The sequence below is a fragment of the Tasmannia lanceolata genome, unplaced genomic scaffold, assembly GCF_043159265.1.
Source record: "Tasmannia lanceolata isolate RefF3 unplaced genomic scaffold, GAP_Taslan_0.1 ptg000019l, whole genome shotgun sequence".
In the NCBI taxonomy this organism is placed as follows: Eukaryota; Viridiplantae; Streptophyta; class Magnoliopsida; order Canellales; family Winteraceae; genus Tasmannia; species Tasmannia lanceolata.
In genome coordinates this window covers 28947377-28956933 of record NW_027518696.1, presented here as the reverse complement: position 1 = coordinate 28956933, position 9557 = coordinate 28947377, and the positions used below count along the sequence as shown (strand labels likewise).

At 38.2% G+C, this 9557-nt stretch overlaps 1 long non-coding RNA gene across 1 annotated transcript; it reads right to left on the bottom strand.

Annotated features, from left to right (window-relative positions):
- Positions 1–4088: 4088 nt before the first annotated feature.
- On the bottom strand, positions 4089–8261 carry LOC143853501 (uncharacterized). The gene is made up of 2 exons (XR_013237145.1): positions 7785–8261; positions 4089–4588 (listed from the first exon to the last, which is right to left on the bottom strand). It is a non-coding gene; the product is annotated as an uncharacterized LOC143853501 (long non-coding RNA).
- Positions 8262–9557: the final 1296 nt, after the last annotated feature.

Here is a 9557-nt window from a genome sequence, read left to right as displayed (position 1 = left end):
ACCGTTCACAAACGGGCTCAAGGAGAAGACAAGACCATTCACAAATGGATTCGAGAAATGAGGCACCGTTCACAAACGGGCTCAAGGAGAAGACAAGACCATTCACAAATGGACTCGAGAAATGAGGCACCGTTCACAAACGGGCTCAAAGAGGACACGAGACCATTCACAAATGGACTCAGAAAATGAGGCACCGTTCACAAACGGGCTCAAGGAGAAGATGAGACCATTCACAAATGGACTCAGAGAATGAGACACCTGTTCACAAACGGGTTCGAAGAGAAGACGAGACCATTCACAAATGGACTCGAGAAATGAGGCACCGTTCACAAACGGGCTCGAAGAATTTAGGGATTTTTTTATGAACTTGAATTTGACGTAGGAATGGATTTTTATTTTTATTTTTTAATTAAGGATTTGGATTTGATAAATTTTTTTATTTTTGGAAAATGAGGTACCGTCCGCAAACGGGCTCAAGGAGAAGATGAGACCATTCACAAATGGCCTCGAGAAAAGAGGCACCTTTCACAAACGGGCTCAAAGAGGACATGAGACCATTCACAAATGGACTCAGAGAATGAGAAACATGTTCACAAACGGGTTCAAGGAGAAGACGAGACCATCCCCAAATGGCCTCGAGAAAAGAGGCACCGTTCACAAACGGGCTCAAAGAGGGCATGAGATTTTTCATGAACTTGAATTTGACGTAAGATTGGATTTGTTTGAATCGGGGATTGGTTTTGATGAATTTTTTATTTTTGGGAAATGAGGTACCGTCCGCAAACGGGCTCAAGGAGAAGACGAGACCATTCACAAACGGCCTCGAGAAATGAGGCACCTTTCACAGAAGGGCTCAAAGAGGACATGAGATTTTTCATGAACTTGAATTTGACGTAAGATTGGATTTGTTTGAATCGGGGATTGGATTTGATGAATTTTTATTTTTGGAAAATGAGGTACCGTCCGCAAACGGGCTCAAGGAGAAGACGAGACCATTCACAAATGGGCTCGAGAAATGAGGCACCGTTCACAAACGGGCTCGACGACACAAGATAGCTTTGATTGATGAATTCAACAATGAAAAATTTAGAGATTTTTATGAATTTGAATTTGACGTAGGATTGGATTTTTTGAATTGGGGATTGGATTTGATGAATTTTTATTTTTGGAAAATGAGGTACCGTCCGCAAACGGGCTCAAGGAGAAGACGAGACCATTCACAAATGGGCTCGAGAAATGAGGCACCGTTCACAAACGGGCTCGACGACACAAGATAGCTTTGATTGATGAATTCAACAATGAAAAATTTAGAGATTTTTATGAATTTGAATTTGACGTAGGATTGGATTTTTTGAATTGGGGATTGGATTTGATGAATTTTTGATTTTTTGAGAAATGAGGCACCGTCCACAAACGGGCTCAAGGAGGACATGAGACCATTCATAAATGAACTCAGAAAATGAGGCACCGTTCACAAATGGGCTCAAGGAGAAGACGAAACCATTCACAAATGGACTCGAGAGATGAGGCACCGTTCACAAACGGGCTCAAGGAGAAGACGAGGCCATTTGCAAATGGGCTCGAGAAAAGAGGTACCGTTCACAAACGGGCTCGAAGAATTTAGAGATTTTCCATGAACTTGAATTTGACGTAAGATTGGATTTGATGAATTTTTTATTTTTTTGAACTCAATGAAATCGGGGATATTATGGATCGTGCCCGACAAAGATGTTGGAAACTAGGACTTTGACGAATGATGAAACGGCAAACCTTTGGAACGAAGAACCATTACTAGCAAGAATGGATTAGGAACATTTTTATGAAACTTCAACAAGATTTTTCTCAAAGAGACTGCTGGTCTTGTTTTCTGGGGATTTTGATAACTGAAACCTTGAACAAGACATTTGAGATTGGTAATTTAGAACAACGACTCTCATGGAAAAGCGGGATCTGCTTCTTGACAGGTGTTTAGATAAACATTTCTTGACCAGGATAACTAACCGGAAGGGAATTATGAATTTGAATGGTTCATCTTTCTGAGAAATTGGCTCAACCACCATTGCATCTGAGGTTCTTCCAAGCTTAAGGTGCCTTCCTGGGGTATGATCTTTTTACGGAAGCTGGGCTTTCTGATGTTTCTACTTCTGAATTTTTCTGAGCTGATCTTCTTTGAAATGAAGTTGTTTGACTAAATTCTCGAGCTCTTTCAGGTATAATTGCAGGGAGCTGCCTAGGCCTGGCCTCCTTCACCAAGACAGTTACATCATTTGGACATAGGAACGACAATTGACTCTTTCTAAAGAGAAAACTTAGATGAAAGGCACTACTCAAAGGATTGAGCAGCCCTGAAGGAGTGAACTTAGAATAATAAAGATTGACTGACTATACTGACAAACATAGTGATGCTTCTGACTTAGTTAATGTTTTGTTTGGTAAGTCTATCCTTTCAAGGAATAGTTTTTCAATTGGTAAACACCGGACTTCTTCCTCGAAACAGTAATGCCTCAAGAATTTAATTACGACCCCTAAGATTGCTTAGCTTCAATGCCCCCAGTTTTGAGGATATCACTTGAATTTGCTTGAACTTCAGTTGATCTTCAGTCTTGATACCGGCTGTTGCCTTCTTATACTGATTCTCTTACCGTGACCAAGTCACCTCTTCAGGGTTTTTAACTTGGCGGACCGCGCTAGCCTTAACTTTTGCCTGAACCACCTTTCTAGGTTTTCGATCCAGCAGGCTATCCCCTTAGCTTTTGCCTAAGCCGCCCTTTCGGGTTTTCAACTTAGCAGGGGAATGATCTTAAATTTTGCCTAGACCGCCCTTTCAGGTTTTCAGTCTAGCAGATCTTCAAACTCCGTTATTTTTCTTATTCATCATCATTTCATTTTTTTATTGTATCTCAGGACCTAGCTCATTAGTTCTGAACACCAGAAGGACTTTTATAGGTAGGATAGGGCTTTTCAAAGAATGGCTTAAGGCTCAACAAAGATTTCGACCGAACCTGTGAACAGGTCGCCTACATATCCCAAGGTAGGAATCAGGTCGTGTGTAGTTCAGGGCGAATGCCCCTAGTTTGAAGATAAATTGTTTGATTTTTTTTTTCCTTTTTTCTTTTCTTTCTGGAACAATTAACTTCTCTTCTTTTGGAACTTGTCCCTCTCTTTTTTTTTTTTGAAAGGATTGAATTTCTTTTCCTTTTTGAATCGACCGAACTCGGTTCAACCGAGTTGCCTACGTACCCCAGTATAGGGATCAGGTCTCGCGTAGTTCGGGGGAATGCCCCAAGTTTGATGGGTTTTCAAGAAAATTTGATTTAGGCTCGAAGGGTTTGCAAATCGGTATTCTTTTGACATTGGGTTTTGATTTTGGGATTTAATCGGCCAAAGGAGGCCTTTCGATGTTCAGATTGGGAATCGATCTAGGTTACTAGAGTCTGTCTGGTACTGATTATTTATTTCTTTTTTTTCTCTTTTTTTTTTTCACGGAGTTTGACGGCATTTCCAGGTAAGATAATGGATTTTCTTCTTTCAAGATTCTAATGCGTGCTTTCGGCTTTCATAGAGCGAAACTTGTTCCTTGACATCCTCCATCTATGGATTTGTAACTCTTGATATCTGATGACCACTTTTCAATACTTGTTCTTGAACTTCTTATCTTGAATTTGTTGGCTTCATGTTATGAATTTGAGAACCAAGGTCATTGATTGGAAATATGAAAGTTATTTCCACTCTATGCCCCTTGCATAGCATATGATATTCACTTCATTCTTTCTTGAACCTTCTATCTATGTCTTGCCCCTGGTATCGGTTGTAGCTTTTCTAGACAATCTTCTTATTCTTGAAATAATTTTATCAATTCTTCACACTCTTTAGAGGGTAATGTATTTTCAATCGGCATTCACTGAATCAAAGTTTCAGTGCCAGTGTTTATCATTTCAATTTCATCTTTGAAAGGTTGGGATTGGCGCTCCTCCTCTCGTTCAAGTAATTGCTGTGACTCAAGTGGAGTTTCGTCAATTTTGTCCTCATTTGAAGAGGGAGTCTTATTTTAAGATCAGAAGCACACTTAAGAACAGACACAAGTGAACTTTTTGGAACTGACCGAAATTTTATTTAAAGAAAAGCTATTACATCAGACGACCTATCCTGAACATGCTCAGGATTCACAACTCTAAATAAGAAAGGGAAACAGAAGATAACTTGCCTGGACTAGGCATTGACCTTTAACTGTAAGACCGGACTCAACAATTATACTGACCATGATGACTGACTCAACATAAAATAGTAAGTGACTAAAACTTTAACTGCTGCAACTGTTTGGCGTTGAAGGCTCGGCGAAGGCTGGTTCGTTCTGAACATCATCATGGCTGATACTTTCAATTTTGGACAATGATGACTGATTCGCATAGGGAAATGCCCCTAGCTCAAGGATTCTGAGAGTGAACTCTGAAGGACTTAGCAAAATAATCTTGAAAAAGGTAGCCCCTAGAGGAGGAACAGACCAGGGGTACAAGCAAGATTGGATTATCTGGACCAGGCATGATCAGATCATGAGAACGCATAATCGAAAGATTGTGAGATTCTGCATCTGCCAGTTAGGGGATGGCATGAAGATACGATCGAATCGTATGACAGAAGAACGAAAGGCGCACGATCAAAAGATTAGATGAGATAGCATAAGATTGCTTTCAACGGATAGATCATGAATGACTAATCCTATGAGATCTTTGGAAATGATGGGATTTATATCCTAACCCAAAGGGAATTTTTTTTTTTTTCACATTTTATCAGTGTTACCTGAAGGCATCAACCTTAATCCTAATCTATCGGAGTGGAGAGAGAATCTCGACTCATGACTTTGTTCGTGTATATAAGGACCGATCGTGACCATTGGAAGATGGACCACGGCCTAATCTAGACACCAATGGGTAGGATATCCTAAACTAGGCTCACACACGTGATGCACATGTGTTCGTATACTACATGCATGTGTGGGTTAATCTAGGGGTAAGGCCAAGAGTTCCCTTAGCGCGAATCCCTGCTCGATATACTGTACCAGTGTCCGGCGTATCAGTACGTGAACAAGAGATCCGTTTACGTACCATAAAGGTACCAGGCTAAGGGTGGAATGCTTCTCTAGCACAGAGGCACCAGGTGATGAAATCCCAGTCAACCATGCTAGATAACACTCCGGGTTCCTAAAATAGGACGTGTGTGCACGTGAGATGCAAGGGTTTAGATGCAAGTGATGTAAGTGTGTGCAATAAGTTCGCGCGATCTATGATGCCTTCAGGTTTTGTTAGATTAAGTTTGAGTAAAATGTGATGAGAAAATAAAACAAGACAAACTAATCTGACAAGTATACAAGAGATAGAGTTCTTATGAGCCAGTTAAATTAAATTCAAATGAATTATCTTTTGGAATTTTAATGAAGTTAGGTGATCCCCAGCAGAGTCGCCAGACTGTGGTACCCTGATCCCGCGAGAGGGGTGGGGCGCGAGCCGCCTCGCACTCTCTCTCTTGGTCTCTCGTATCCACGCGATTGGCGTGTGCATTTTATTATTGATTTGAATTAATCTTTCCTGTGAACTTGGGATCACTAAGGCAATCCGAATTCCACACGAAAGAGACTGACAGAGTCGCCACCTAGATGTGGGATCTAGGACCCGTAATTAACCAGAAATCTAGACTCGCTACCTGGTTACGAGAATGGAAGGTATGGGGAGTTATCCACCACATGCACCATTCTTGCCCGATAATCGGTCTTCGATTCCAAAAGCTAACTCTTTTAAATTTATTTTAAATGGCTCATTCAACTCTATGTTAATGTGCAAACTAAGTGACATGCATCCTATGATCTAATTTCAATGTGAATCCTAAATGTGTATCTTGATTTATTAATTTGTCTGGATTCAATCTAAGTGAAAGTTCTCCTAAAATTCTAATTTCATGGAAAGTCCTAAGTGATTTGATTAAGCATTTACAAGAAAATTAATATACAAAACACCACAATTTGTTTGTGGTGCCGACTCGCGGGTGGTATGCCATCAGACATCCAAGCTGCCTACGTACCCAAGCCTCACTGGGATCAGAGTCGACGTAGTTCGGTGCACCTAAGCTAAGTTACATATGCCTAACTCAACTAAGACACCGACCTAGACGGGATTGACTGTTTCAACAGTTTTAAGAGAAGTTATTTAATTCAAGTTGAGGATTTTATTATCTTAGGATTTCATCGAAGATGCTATATGATTCTTATCTAAATGCAAGTTGTCCCTTAGACTAATGCAGGTTAGCCTACATCCTAGTTTACTAGGCTTGTCCTATGGAAAAGATCGGGTGACTAGTGTAACTAAACCTATGGCACGGTTGCTATACATAGCAAACGTCCGTGATGAGGCTGGACTCCTGACTCTAGGACTCCCTAAAACCTAAGACTCCCTAAAACTTAGGACACGACACAACACGACACCAGTGTTCCTAAATTGGGCTCTAAGGGTTCCTAAAGGAATTTTGAATCCACCGGCTCTTGGGAATCTCGAATTCTTTTGGGTTTGTGGAAACTTTTAGAGTTTTCTTGAAGCTTTTATTATCTGAAGGTATTTAGTGTGTTTGGTAGCTTTTAAAGTTGTTTATTTAGAAGGTTTTAGTTTCATTTGAAATTTTTAGTGGTCTTTTGGTTAATGGCTTTTAACGGATTTTTATCAGTGGATTTTAAATGGGTGAATTTTAGTTTTGTTAATTTTAGGTTGGATGTACTTTAGATTAATGTCTTTCGATTTTGGTTTGGAAAATGACGTTAACACAACCAAGTTTTGACAATTGCACAAATTCGACAAACCATTGACCATTAAAAGATCTGACAAATGCAGCCCACTAAAACTGTCGTAACTCTTTAACCGCTTGGCCAAATTCAACGTACAAACATGCGTTGGAAAGATCTTTTATAGGGCTACAACTTTGTAGTTCTCCATTGTTTGTAAATCTGTGATTTAGAGGTTCGAATTTGTGTTGCAAACAAAAGGACAGCAACATTAAACTGGAAATGCCTAAAGGTGTGCCGCAACCATTTTGGACTTAACTTTTTAACCGCTCGCTGTCTGATCTAGCACGAATACTCGTTGGAAACGGCACGAAAATATCTACGACTTTGTAGTTAACCATTTCCCACGATTCTGTTGTTTAGAGGTCGAAAAATCTGTTTAAAGTCTAACAGCTAGCACTATGACGGGAATGATATTGGCACCCCCATGTTTTCTTTTGATAGTTCTTATTTTTTTAGTGATTAAAAGACGGTGAATATGAAAAATGGCTTGAATGGGCCTGAGATTAGATTCAAATGGGATGTTTGAAAAAGGGGTTGTTTTTATCTACTTGGCAAGGTGGGGTATGGATATTGGGTTCTTGAGATTGAGTGGGGGCTGTTGTTATCAAATTGGAGTGGGGGCTGTTGTTATCAATTGAAAGATGGAGGTTTTGTAAGCCAAATTAAATGGGTTTTGATAATTCATGTAAAATTCAAGTTTTCTTTCTTGTAAATGTTCAAAATTTTTAATGAATTGTTTTCCCAAAAGAAATCTAAATTCCCTAACAAGCCAATGATTTCAACATCCCATTGCAAATAGGTTCTAATGACCCTAACACATTAATCATATTTAGCATAAGTGAGAACATGACCAAGGCCAAACTAGTACAAAATTAAACATGACATCAACCAAAATATACGCAAAACAACACTCAATCCTACAAATATAGAAAAGAAAATAAAATTCCAAAAGACATACCTTTTTGTAGACGATATTCCATGCAAACTTATGGAGAAGAGGGATTTGGTCTAGAGAGATGGCTTGAATTTTCTAAGAGAGGGGTTCTCTCCTCTTTTCTTTTTTTTCCTTCTTTTCTTTGGTAAGATGAGAGGGTATTTATAGGAGAATGGGATAGGAGGTTAGGTGAGGTTAGGTGAGGTTAGGTAAGGTTAGGTGAGGTTAGGTGATGTTAGGTGAGGTTAGGTGAGGTTAGGTGAGGTTTGGATGGTTATGATGGGAGGAGAGGTTAGGTGAGGTTAGGTGAGGTTTGAATGGTTAGGATGAGAGGAGAGGTTAGGTGGTTTTGGATGGTTAGACCCAGGTCATGATCTGCCATTGATCTAACGATTTACGGAAATCGGGTCTCGGAATGGAATCAGGGTCCGGGCTATGAAGTGACCCTAGCTTATTTTGTCCCGATTGATGATCCGTAAAGTCAGATCAAGATATTAATGACCTAAAACATATAAATCAATGATAGAGGGGGTTCTCACATGGATTTAACACACTAATTTATTTGTTGATTAAAACAAAACAAAATGGGGTGTCTACAATCACCAAATTCTAAACTAACATATTGAACATTTTCTTCTCTTCAAACACCATAGCTCTAACTTTTTGAGTATTTTCAGGAAAGGAATTATCTTCCAAAATAATTTGTCAATGTTATCTTTCTTTTATTCTATAAATATATTACCATTTCGAATCAAAACCTTTCACAAACTAAACATGCATAGCATTTTTCAAATAAAATCTCATTTAATCTTCAAGCACAGTTTTGCCCTTGGAAATAATCATTTTCTTCCAAAAAGAATCAAGTCAACACAATCAAATTCTTTTAGATTTACCATTATTCCATAAAAATTTCCATCTGAAGTAAACATGAAAGAAATCAGGACTATTATAAGAGAATAAGATAACTAACAGTGTCTTTAATGAACAAAACTGATTTTTTAAAAAGAAAAAACTCTAAAATTTCAATCAAAGAATAAATCTATCACTCGCATAAAATAATAGTTCAGAAAAAATAAAAACTCTTATGAAACTTTAAAGATTTAAATTGTCTTAATCTTCAATCAAATTCAAGCTTCAATATGAAAGAAAATCTTATGCATTTTGAGAGCAAATCCTTCTGAATCAGATCAGATTAGAGCTTACTTAGAAAAATCAATACATTTTACATTCAAGAAAAATTAACTCATGCTGCAATCAAATGCATAATATTACTATTAAGAAAATTTCAAGCAAAATAAATTATAATTACCTTTTTATCTTCTTTTCTACCTGGCTGTGGAGAAGAATCAACAACTATCCACTAATTGATGATCAATCTTCTAGTTTTTTACCAGAAATTACCAAATTTTACTCGAAAAGGACTAGATCATTTCCTGAAACTGAATCTCTGGTTCAGAGTAAGTAACTGAAATAATACTCTTGAGCTAGAGCTTCTAAAAGTAAAAAAACAAATCAAAGGTTTCGAAGCTGGAATATCACAAATCTAAGGTTTAGGAGAAGGTTTGAGAAAATCGATATATAACTTTCAAAGAGATTTGGACAAAATCAAAGGATACTAGTACGATTCAAAAAAGCTTGCTAAAACCTATGAGATCGATAGATCAGACAAAAATATAGGTCGAAATTACAGAAATTTCACTAGAATTTGTGAAATCAAGGCTAACAAAGAAGAAATTAGGGTTAAAGAAGGTTGAATCTTTAGGTATCAAGGATAATAATCGGATTCAAGCATAAAAT